This window comes from Cyprinodon tularosa, unplaced genomic scaffold, assembly GCF_016077235.1.
Source record: "Cyprinodon tularosa strain WSP-4 unplaced genomic scaffold, ASM1607723v1 ctg66, whole genome shotgun sequence".
Lineage (NCBI taxonomy): Eukaryota > Metazoa > Chordata > Actinopteri > Cyprinodontiformes > Cyprinodontidae > Cyprinodon > Cyprinodon tularosa.
This window is the reverse complement of record NW_024039407.1, coordinates 872,800-885,040: the sequence shown is the minus strand read 5'-3', so window position 1 is coordinate 885,040 and position 12,241 is coordinate 872,800. Positions and strand designations below refer to the sequence as shown.

The 12,241-nt window shown below is 37.5% G+C and overlaps 1 long non-coding RNA gene across 1 annotated transcript; it reads left to right on the top strand.

Annotated features, from left to right (window-relative positions):
* Nucleotides 1-4,969: 4,969 nt before the first annotated feature.
* Nucleotides 4,970-7,237, top strand: LOC119799369. Its single transcript, XR_005282845.1, has 3 exons — nucleotides 4,970-5,243; nucleotides 6,972-7,057; nucleotides 7,161-7,237. It is a non-coding gene; the product is annotated as an uncharacterized LOC119799369 (long non-coding RNA).
* The last annotated feature ends 5,004 nt before the right edge of the window (nucleotides 7,238-12,241 follow it).

The window sequence follows — 12,241 nt, the reverse complement described above, 5'->3', positions numbered from 1 at the left end:
AAAGGGGCTCAGTTGTCTAAATCAGTACTCAGAGAACTAGCAACCCCATCAACAAAATCATCAACCTCTGATGGGGAATAAGCTAAATGTTGGCCTTCTGCAGCACTGCTCAGTCACACAGATGAGAGAGAAAGTGAAACAGATTCTTCAAAATTTATAACTGTACTATCTGATAATGATCTGCTGAAGAGAAACCTTTTTTTAGGGGGGAGAACTCTGTTAAAGTAATCCTGAAGTTTATCAAAAAGTTGTCAAAGAGGACAAGGTTGTAAGGGCATGATTTTATTTCTTCACATCCAATGCCATATATCAGTTCAAGGTCCAAAGTATGAAGAGGAGAATGTACAAAGCCCATCGTGTCTAAGATAGCATTAAAGGCTGGAATTAATCTATCACCTTTAAACCTACCATTATCAGCATGGAGGTTAAAATCCCCCACTATGAGGACCCTGTCAGTATTCAACATCAAATCAGATAGAAACTCTGAAAACTCAACTAAAACTTCAGAGTAAGGACCTATTGGAAAATACATTGGAAAATACAAAGTTACAAAAAGAAGAGGTTTTGTTGCTTTACATTTTGATGAGGGAAACTAAGAGTTAAATCTTAAGAGTTGAAATTATTAACTGACTTTGGAGTAATCAGTAAATCAGAATGAAAGATTGTTGTACTCATCCACCTTGCCAAGAATTTCTTGGTATGGGAAACATTTTTAGAGGGAGTTGCTTCATTTATGCTCACATAATCCTGTTGCTGCACACAAGTTTCTGTAAGGCAACATAAATAGATGTAATTATCAGAAATCAAGTAATCAACTAAGACTTTTGAAGAAGGTGATCTTATGTTAAATAAGCTACATTTATGAGCTTTAACTTTCCCTACCCCTTTAGGATTCTTTTCTAAGTTATTTGATCTTTGTTGTGGGTTAGAAACTGTCTGGTTGGAGTAATTAGTGGGTAACAGTAGAGAAGCTGCAGAGAGGTGTGTTAAACTACAACTCTGGTCTGCACCCTCGGGTTTCAGTGTTTTGAAGGACTAAGTAATTTGGCCAGATTCCTAGAAAGAAGACCTGCACCATCCAAAGTGGGATGGATGCCATCTCTCCAAATCAGACTAGGCTTTCCCCAAAAGGATTGCCAATTTTTATTGAATCCCAAGTTGTTGTTTTTTTTAGGACAACATCTAGACAACCAGCGGTTGAATGATGACATTCAACCACAACAGTGACTAAGCTTGTCATCACTGGTTAGATCAGAGAGGTGACCAGAGAAAATTAGGGAGTCAGACCAAAGCAACACTAGAGGGTGTTGCTAGGAGGTGGAGCTCTCATGGAAAGCTATACTTTCCATGGACCTTTTTATGCAAACGTTAAAGACGCCTACACCTCTGCCCCCCTCCAGCTACTAGGATGCTTGGATCACATCATGATCTACCTGCTCCCTCACTACATACCAGAGGTGAGAAGGACAATAGTGCAGAAGAGGTCAGTGAAAGAAACTGAGGGATTTTTTCAGAACCACACACTGAAGCATGTTCCAAAGCTTTCATGGTGGTGACAGCAACAGCCTAACTAAATGTATCACTGACTAAAGGACCTCCTGTGTGGAGAGCACAGTACCCACATGACGGCTATGGAGCTTCCCAAACAACCACCACTGGGTGACTCCTGAGCTGAGAGTCTTCACTCATGTTTCTCATTCTTATTCAGGATTATGGGAAGTTCTTTTATCAATCAAGCGAACAAAAACCAATGTAATTTAAAAAGTGTTGCAACTTTTTAAAATTCAATTTTACTCAAAAGATTTTGAGTAACTTGTTAAGTAAAGTTTTTTCTTACAAACAGAATAAAAGGTCACAAGGAATTCAACAAAATAGCAACGTTTTCATTTATACCATGAACTGAACTTCCAACTCTGTTAATATTCCAACAGCCTATGCTGCTTTGTGAGCTCATCAGCCACCTTACAAGATTTTCACTTTTCTGTTAATTTGCTTTCAAAGTTTCCCTTCAGAGGTGTTTTCATATTTTATTTTTGATCCCAGGAACTCCTTAAACATAAGTCAAAACTAGATGAAAACACATCAGGTCCTCAAGAAAACAGTGCTTAAAATGTGAAGTTCACCAAAGCTAAATTACAACGACATAAATTTGACAAGGAACTGCGATTTAAATTCATTGAGCTACTCATACTGAAACAAGCTCTACCTTTGCTCAGTATGTCAAAGATTAACGTACCACTTTTGATGGCTCATAGAATGAAGCCAACGGATATGTGTGGGCAGGTTGTGATCATCCCATTTAGCCCTCATTTAACCAAACCTTTTTCATTATATTGTCAATGGGCCTACAGGCTTAGTATCTGGTGCGTACAGCTTGGTTTGGTCCTAGTATTTAATACCAAGAGTCTCCAGACTGGTCTTTCCTAACCAGCAGGGTCAAATTGTCTTTATTTAAAAGGCCCCCCAGTTCCCTGATGACTTTACATTCAAAGGTTTTACTGATGCACATCTTACTTTCTGCCATAATTAAAAGGACCGTTGAAAGATTTTTACTTGACTGTGGGAGAGCAGAACCAAGTTTGCTGGGTACAGATGTTGCTATGTTGCTGTTCATTTCCCTCACAGTTTTTTGATAGAACTCTAACAGCCATCACATGGCCACCATAGCTGTATGAGATCCCAAAATCACAGTTCACATTCCCCTGCCAGTTTAAATTTGTGTGGAAATTTTGGTTGCTTCAGGAGAAATTGTAAAGGTGCTGTTTCTGGCAGTTAAGGGTCCTCTGATCTGTCAAGGACCCTACATAAATATGTTTTGGTTCACCAAAATTCCCAAGATTGTTGTAGAAGACATTTTTTTTTTACATATGTTGTTTAGGGGATTGTGCTGGGAACTGGGTTGGTTTCTCCTTTTGGGTTTTTCTTGTTTGCCTGCTGTTTTCACCTTTATCCACTAGATGGCGACTGGAGGCTGCACATGGGGCGCAGACAGATCCAAATCCAGGTGTAGCCTCTAGTCGCCATCTAGTGGCCATATTAGTAATCCCTAGTTAGACTTAGACTTAGACTTCTTTATTTGTCATTTTGTATGCACAGGGTGCATACAGAACGAAATTGCGTTACATACAGCTTATGAACGTTGCATTGATATTTCAAATGGCACAAGTTATAGAAAAATACAAAAAGTGCAGCAGTGGTCAAAGTGTGAACAGTGCAGAGGATAAGAGACAGTGTGCAAGTTGCAGTGGTTCAGTGCAAAATGGCATTTGTGCAAAAAATGCGTTATTGAGAAATAGAATGAGGTGAACAATTAAAGGGCTAGAAGTTAAAAGTTCAGCAGCATTTGATGCCCGATAATGTGCAATAGGTGCAGAGTTCGGATTGTGGATCAAAGGTTCAACAGTCTGATGGCAGTGCTGTTGCACAACCTGGTGGATCTGCAGCGGATGCTGCGGAACCTCTTTCCAGAGGGCAGCAGGGAGAACAGTCCATGGTGGGGGTGTGAGGGGTCTTTGATGATATTACGGGCTCGGGACACACAGCGCTGTGATGAAATGTCCTTAATGGAGGGAAGAGGAGCCCCAATGATTCCTTCTGCTGTCGCAATGCAAACAATATGTGCGCAACAACGTCGAACAACGACGATGTTCTCATTTTCGGGGGGACTTTAGACTTTTAAAATAAAGATAAATTCATCACTTTAACACAAACTGGTTACATAGAATAAGTAGATTACTTTAACTTATAATAAAATAAATCAACACATCACATTGCATTGCAAATCATGTAATATAAAATTTTTCACACAATAATCAGAATAAAATTGTTATTGGAGCATAATAATACAGATGTGTCAAAAGTGCTAAATCAATGATGATTACAGTAATTGTATCTTACATGTCTGATAATGCATGCTATCTGTCTGTCTGTCTGTCTGTCTATAGATGGGGAAAAAGCAACTCAAACATTCTCTTCTTTGTATTTTCTTACATTAGACACAATGTCAAAGGCTAATTTAGTCAATATATTTCAGTCAGTCTAATATAGCCAGATTAATGTGATGCTAAATAGTATACTATAGGATACATTTGCGTATATATTGATTTTCTTGGTTTGTACATCCACTGACTGTGAAATTACCTGTGGAACATCTTCCTACAGCTGGCAAACTGCTTGTTTTTGCAGTCAAATGCTACACATGTATACATTTTTACTGCGTGTCTCCATGGGAGTGGGGACTACCATCATGGTGGACGGTGGCTTCACTTTTTTCGGGCAATCAGCAATCCAGTGAATAAATACAGATCAATGGTTTCAATAAACTTCATTTATCTTCATTTACCTGTTCTCCTGAGTTTCTGCATGTGGGTTAAGAAACTGGAAACCAACATGTCAGATTGGACTGAGTGTAACCTGTCTCACTGGTGTTTGTGGTCTGTTTCTAATGGGTATGGCAGGGGGCAGGCACTAACTGGTCATTTGGCGCAATGGGACATCTCCCAGCGGCCTGCCTGGTCAGTAGTTGCAGATCAGAGGGTACCAATGAGTACCAAAGATTTTGTTTACATTCCAATGACAAATTGTGTGATTATAAAATTTCTGTATTTTATTATTTTATTTAACCTTTTTTTAATCGGGTAATACCCAGTCAAGAGTAAGAATAGGTTATATGAACATTGTCAGTACATATAAATAGTGAGTTGACCCGCACCTTAGATATCTCTTAACTTAAAGACTATTCGTCCAATCTGGACCAAACCAGCAATTTTCCTCCACCATTTGAACCTGTAACATTATAGAAAAGCACATCTCTTAGGACATTCCCATGGCTACAGGGCCGGCCGGAGGCATAAGCGAACTAAGCGGCCGCTTAGGGCCCCCCGGATGGCCAGGGGGCCCCAAGCAAAAACGATTGAACAGGCCCTGGTCAATTTTTTTTTTTTTTTTTTTTTTTTTTTTACATTTAAATAACTTAAACAAGTGATATAAATGATGAATACCAATTAATAAATGAAAAATTCAAGACAAAATAATTTCTGATTTGTCAACAACTGCTCATGTGCATTCACTTCGCGACGGCAGCCGCAGACAGCTCATGGTACGCGGCGCGTGCCTGCATTGACAATTCACGCTGGCGCGCACCTGTTAATAAGAAAGTCTAAGCCATGTCACAAAAAAGGATTTATCCCTCTGGTGCCGAAAAAAGAAAAGGAAAGAGGAAGAGAAAAAAGAGCAAGACAAAGGTATGTTTGCATGATTATTTACTGACCGCTATATTTTGTGCAGCAGCAGCACAGCTAGCTCGTCATCATAACTCATGTCTAGATATTTATCAGCCATCCAACACCATTAACAGTGAAATATTACCCGTTATTAATATACATTTATTTAGGTAGGTGTGTATTTTATGTGTTGATATGGACTATGTTTCTCGGCTGGCCTGGCCTGGGAACGCCTGCTTGGGATTCCCCCGGAGGGGAGGGACGTCTGGGCCTCGCTATTGAAGCTGCTACTCCCGCGACCCAACCCCGTATAGGCGGAAGATAATGGTTGGATGGATAGATATCGGTTTAAGTTGGAGAAAACACAGATGCCAGCAGCCAGCTTAGCTAGCATTGTTGTTTGTGTTAAAATGAATCTACTAACTTAATAGACAAAGCACATGCGCTCTCTGCTCTAAGATCTTTGGTGAGAGATGGTATTTTATCTTTATTAGAAAATATACCAAAAATTCCTCATATTTAGGCTGCAGTAGATCACAATGTTAAGTTTTTACCATATGGCAATTATGCCTCATTTGCCAATAGAATATGAATTGTTAGGTGAGGTGTGGAGTTTCTTGTAGTGCAAGATGGGAAAATAAACTCATTCTACAATAAATTATCAGTAAATTTAGATAAAACCAAATTCATGATATTCGGAAACAATAAAAAACAGGAAAATAATCCAATTAAAATATCAATTGAAAGTGTTGATTTAGAACAAGTACATGAAATAAAATTCTTGGGTGTCATATTAGACGATAAGTTTAGCAGGAAACATCAGATCAGCCTAGTAAAATTTAAAATAACCAAAAGTGTTGCTGTTATAAGAATTAGTTTCGTCCTGGACTACAAATCTTTGTTTATTTTGTACAACACACTTATTGTACCACATTTAACATATTGTGTGGAAGTTTGGGGGAATACATACAAAACAAATTTACAGCCATTATACGTTTTACAAAAAAAAAATCAATCCGAATATTACATAAAGTGGGATACTGGGAACACACAAACCAGTTATTTATCAAATCAAATATACTGAAATTCTGGGACCTGGTCAAAATTAGAACTTCACAATTCATGTTTAAGGTCCGAAATCAAAAACTTCCACACAATATACAGGAAATGTTTGGTGACAGAGAGGGGGGTTATGATCTAAGAGGTGAAGGATACTTTAAAAAACAACACTTTAAAACAACCAGGAAGAGTTTTTGTTTATCTGTTTTTGGAGTAAATATCTGGAATGGATTGAATGACGAGTTTAAAAAAATTATAAATGCAAACCAATTTAAAAAACTGATTAAAACCGAGCTCATTTCAAAATACGCTATATAAGATTACTGTTTAATAGTCTATTATGTAATTGATGACATAAATAGTACTTAAAATAATTGTACATGGCTAAACATCATGTGGAATGTAAACAAGTGTTTTTTTGTTTTTTTGATGTTTTGACAGTTAATTGATGATAAATTGACAAGTAGGAAAGCGGCGGGACATTATAAGATGTATCTTCTACCTGCTCCTTTTCAAACAGAAAATATAAAATTTGCATGTCACATGGGCAAAATAATTTGTTTTATATTTTTATTCTTAAGTTTGTTTCATTCAAATTTTTTCTTTCTTGATTGTTTTTACTGTCTGTTCGAAATAAATAAATAAATAAATAAATAAAAACTATGCATTATGCAATTCTATTTTTCCCAGGAACACTGTTGAAGTACTTTGGAGAACAACCAAACCTGCCCCTACTGTTGCGAATGTCAGTGCCTCCACAGCTGATGATGCAGCAGGTGAGGGTTTTCTTGATGGCAAATGGTTACATAGCCTGTTAATATGACATGAAACATTTAGCTTTTTATTTATTTCTTTTCTTTGTTTGTTTTATCATTGCAGGTTCATCCACTGCACAAGCGACAACAAGGGAGGAGCACTTACATGTGACTGAAAGCGAGGAGCAGTTACAAGCACCTATATTTACTGATCCACTGGTTTCAAACTCAGCCGGCATGACAGGTCTGTTAATCTAAGTTTTTGTTTTGTGTTGGCTTTACAATAAAATTTTCTGCTATGGTATTTCATTCTTTTGTATTTAATCTATTGTCCCTACAGGTCCTTCTACATCTGCACCCACTGCTATAGATTTCCCATCCACTGCCTCAACAAGCTCCAGCTATCAAGATGGATCAACAGCTCCTCCAATTGACCCAGTTGAATGGTCAGCATTCCTCTCAGATTCAGAAAGGACTGATCTGGTAAGAAGAGGGCCAGCGCCAATCAGTGACACCTCTACATTCCCCAAGAGATCAGATGGATGAAGCTTTCACTACCACTATACATACAGACAATTAGTTAATGGGGAAAAAATCAAGCGAAGCTGGCTAATTTATTCAAAGAAAAGTGATGATGTTTACTGCTTCTGTTGCAAATTATTTTTGATATTAATGTTTGTCTATATTGGTTTTATTTAAAATATTGCACATTTAATGCACATTTGCAAATAATTTATTTAATGTTTGTATTCAAAAGGTTTAATAAAACAAAGTATTGTAAGTATTGTTTATTTATTTTGTATTAATACATTACCATAGTCTATTCATTTTTAATATTCCCTATAACATTATAGTGTGACATTTGTGTCAGTAATCTTCTAGTATAGGTGATTCTGCATGGTAGGAGGGGGGGCCCCCAAATCAAATTCTGCTTAGGGCCCCCAAGAGGCTCGGGCCGGCTCTGCATGGCTACATTCAGTTGGCAACAGGCTAATGGTAGCAACTAATGGCAAAATGATCAGCATGTGCCAGGGAGCCTCCTCTGTTAGTTTGGCTCAAATGCTCCCTTAGGAAGTGCTTCAAAAATTAGAAAAAAACCCAAAGGTCACCAATGGTCACCGAGCTGTAAAGCATAGATATACAGAATCCGGGCCCAAAACTCAACATTTGATCACAATTCGGTAATTGAGTTTTCAATTTTCATTGAAAACTCACCCCAGGACTCCACTGACTCCTCCTGACTCCCTGCAGCAACCAGTAAGATAACTTTACCTTCACCTTCTCACGTTGCCCCTTGTGATTCCTCTTCAGTGACCTGAGCCCCCGGAAGAACCCATAGACAGAATGTATATATGTTCTCCCTTGAGCCAAACAAACCTGTCATATTTGACCTTTGTCTCCTGTAAGTTTATGCAAGCTGGTTAGGCATTTTACTTCCAACTTCCACCAGCGGGGTTGCTCATTTTCTCCTTACTTATCAGTCTTGTTCAAAACTCTTATCTTCTCATAAGAAAGTAACCCTTTAAATTTAAATGTATGTCTATTTAGGACAAATACATTTAATTAATAAGTTAATTACCAGATTTTAATTTAAAAAATGCTTTTTAAGTTGCCCTTTCTATATGTTTTACAGATTTATTCTTTGTAGGTTCCGGACTATGCTTAAACCCATAAAATATGAGCTATTTTCTCCTCAAGATTGCAATGAGACAGAGATTTACAACTAATGTGCTTACCTCAGTATCACAACAATGAAAAAACAGACAAATAATCCAAAAGAAAAGTTAATTAGTGGCTAGAAAGATATCTGTTTCTGAGAAGACGAAGATTATTGATTAAAGCCGAGGGATTGTCTTGCTTTACATAAGTGGCCATTCCTCTGTCGATAAACAAATCTGCACTGCCATAGATAATTCACAGTCTAATCCTACACTGTGTGCAGAATTATTAGGCAAATAAGTATTTCAATCACATTATCCTTTTCATTCATGTCCTACTCAAGCTGTATAGGCTTGAAAGCCAACTAATAATTAAGTAAATAAGGTGTTGTGCATCTCTGTAATGACAAGGGGCGTGGCATAATGACATCAACACCCTATTTAAGGTGTGCTTAATTATTAGGCAACTTCCTCTCCTTTGGCAAAATGTGTCAGAAAAGAGATTTGACAGACTCTGAATAGTCAAAAAAATTGTCAGATGTCTTTCAGAGGGGTGCAGCAGTTTGGAAATTGTCAAGCTTTTGAAGCGGGATCATCTAACAATCAAGCGGTTCATGGCAAATAGCCAACAGGGGGGCAAGAAGGGTGTTGAAAAAAGAAGACGTAAAATAACTCTACATGAATTGAGAAGGATCAAGCGTGAAGCTGCCAGGAATCCATTAGCCACCAGTTGTGCCATATTTCAGAGCTGCAACATGTCTGGAGTGCCGAGAAGCACAAGGTGTTCAATACTCAGGGACCTGGCCAAGGTAAGGAAAGCCGGAAAAAAGGCCACCTTTGAACAAGACACACCATACAAAACGTCAAGATTGGGCCAAGAAATATCTGAAGACTGATTTCTCCAAGGTTTTTTGGTCTGATGAAATGAGATTGAGTCTTGATGGGCCAGATGGATGGATGGGCACCAGGCTGGATCAGTAAGTTCCTTATCGACTCAGATGCCAGCAAGGTGGAGGTGGGGTACTGGTATGGGCTGGTATCATCAAAGATGAGCTTGTGGGACCTTTTCGGGTTGATCATGGAGTCAAGATCAACTCCCAGACCTACTGCCAGTTTCTGGAAGACACCTTCTTCAAACACTGGTACAAGAAGAAGTCGTCATCATTCAAGAAAAACATGATATTCATGCAGGACTATGCTCCGTCACACGCATCAAAATACACCTCAGCGTTACTGGCCAAAAAAAAAGTCTAAAAGGAGAAAAAATAATGACATGGCCCCCTTGTTCACCTGATCTGAACCCCATGGAGAACCTGTTGTCCTTCATTAAATGTGAGATCTACAGGAAGGGAAAACAGTCCACCTCTCTGAACAGTGTCTGGGAGGCTGTGGTGGCTGCTGCACGCAATGTGGATTGCAAACAGATCAAGATACTGACAGAATCTATGGATGGAAGGCTTTTGAGCGTTATGGTGAAGAAAGGTGGCTATATTGGTCACTGATTTGTTTATTTAATGCCGCAAATGTTTATGTCAAAATTTTGAGTTGTTATATTGGTTTACCTGGTGAAAATAAACAAGTGAGATTGGTATATATTTGTTGGTGCACATGTTCTTAACTTTACTACCCTCATTACCTTTAAGAATAATTGGAAGAAGCAACAATGTGAAACTTTAAACCTGAATACATTTTCCTTACAATTGGAGCCCTCTGCTTATATTTTCAAGTGATTCTATAATATGGTTATTTAAAATTTGGTAATCAAATCTTCATAAACAAATGATGCTGCTGGTATGGTCATTAATTATCAGCACAACTGCTCCTCGCATAGATCTTTTATTTTAAAAAAAATCAGCACACATCAGCAAACGGGTGTCTTTTTTATTTTTGTTTAACAAGAAAACAATTTTTGTGCACTACACGGAGATCTTAGAAACCTTTGGTATCCATGTGACTCTAAAAAAGTTGCCATAGTTACAGATGCTGGTCCCTTTGGTATTTTAACGTGACGTGTTTAAGAAACCGACCTGTGTTTATCCCTGGCAACACCAGTGGATTGCATATGCTTCTCTGTCAAACACCGAACAATAGTTACTTCAGATCTCTATTTCAAGCAGATATTACCACCACCCCATTTGTTATCCATCACTGGTCCAACTGGGGTAATGTGTGGAGGTTAACCTTATAAATATCTGGTTACAAACACTGTGATAGAAGTATCATATATATTATCTATAGATATTACACCACAAGCAGCACATGTTAAAATCTAAGAAAAATGTATGTGTGAACTGATCCCTGTCTGGACTGTACCCAAAAGTGTACAGCAGCTTGCTGTCTCTGAAAGTGTGGGACACCTGTTCTGTCACTGTCACACTACTGCCACCTACTGGCGAGTGGTGGTCAGGCATGTTCTGTTGGGACCGTGTACTGTTTGTAATCCAGGATATTAAAAAAAATAAATATAAAAAACTCATTATAATGAACCCAATAACTCTCTTAGGGAATACCACATATAAAAATCTAAGTTTGGTCATACTTTTCTCTCTTTGCTTGGGTTTACATCTCTTACTCTGACAAGAAAGCTCCCAAAACACAAGATTTAGATACTTTATTTGGTGTATTCGCGTTTATAGGCCCCTTGGGTTCTCTTCGATAGTTTAAATGTTTATAAAAACTCTACTGTGTTTAATACATTTGTTTAATAAAAAAACAAAATCGATAAATAGACCTATTTGTTCGACTTCGGAAATGACGACGTGGACTGTGGGTTGCCAGGTTTGCAAAGTTAGACGCAATTTATCTCTAAACAATAAAAAAAAAAAAAAGAAAAAAAATTAGCATGATAAAATCGAACAGATTAGAAGTGAATTTTTGTATATTTTGAAATCTAGACGTATACATAGTTTTTTATTTTATTTATTTTTTTTATTCAGGTTTACTTTTTGAGGCAATAAACATATAACCTTTGACAAGAATAAAAAAAACCTGATGAGGAGAAGGACAAACTTGTATCTCTTACGTGGTAGATGGAGCAATTCTATCACTTTTAGATTTATAGCACTTAAAGCAATACAATTTCTGGCAATATTCAGCTAATTGCAATCATGAATGCACAAACATAATATTTTATGCTTCTAAAACATGCTTATATTAGGCCAATTTGTCACATTGAAAGTACTTTCATAACTTACCACCCTTTGTGCATCCAATTCTAATGTAGATTTAATTATAAAGCACGTAAAATCAATAAAAGGTGCTAAGGGTGTTTTATAATTCAGTCAAATGGATAAATGTTGTGACAATATGACTAAGAAAACACAAAAATACTGTAAAAAATTAATAGGGATTTGTGGCTTGATTAAAGCATTAAACTTACTCCTCATTAGTCCCGCACTTCGGTCTTAAAGAAGTTATTATTGGTGTGATGTAATATCTTAAATATCTGGTTGACATTAATTTGAAACAAAAAAAAATTCATCATTTGCAGAGATTATAGTCTGTGTGTTTCACTTATTAAATTGAGCTCCTGACATAAATTAACTTT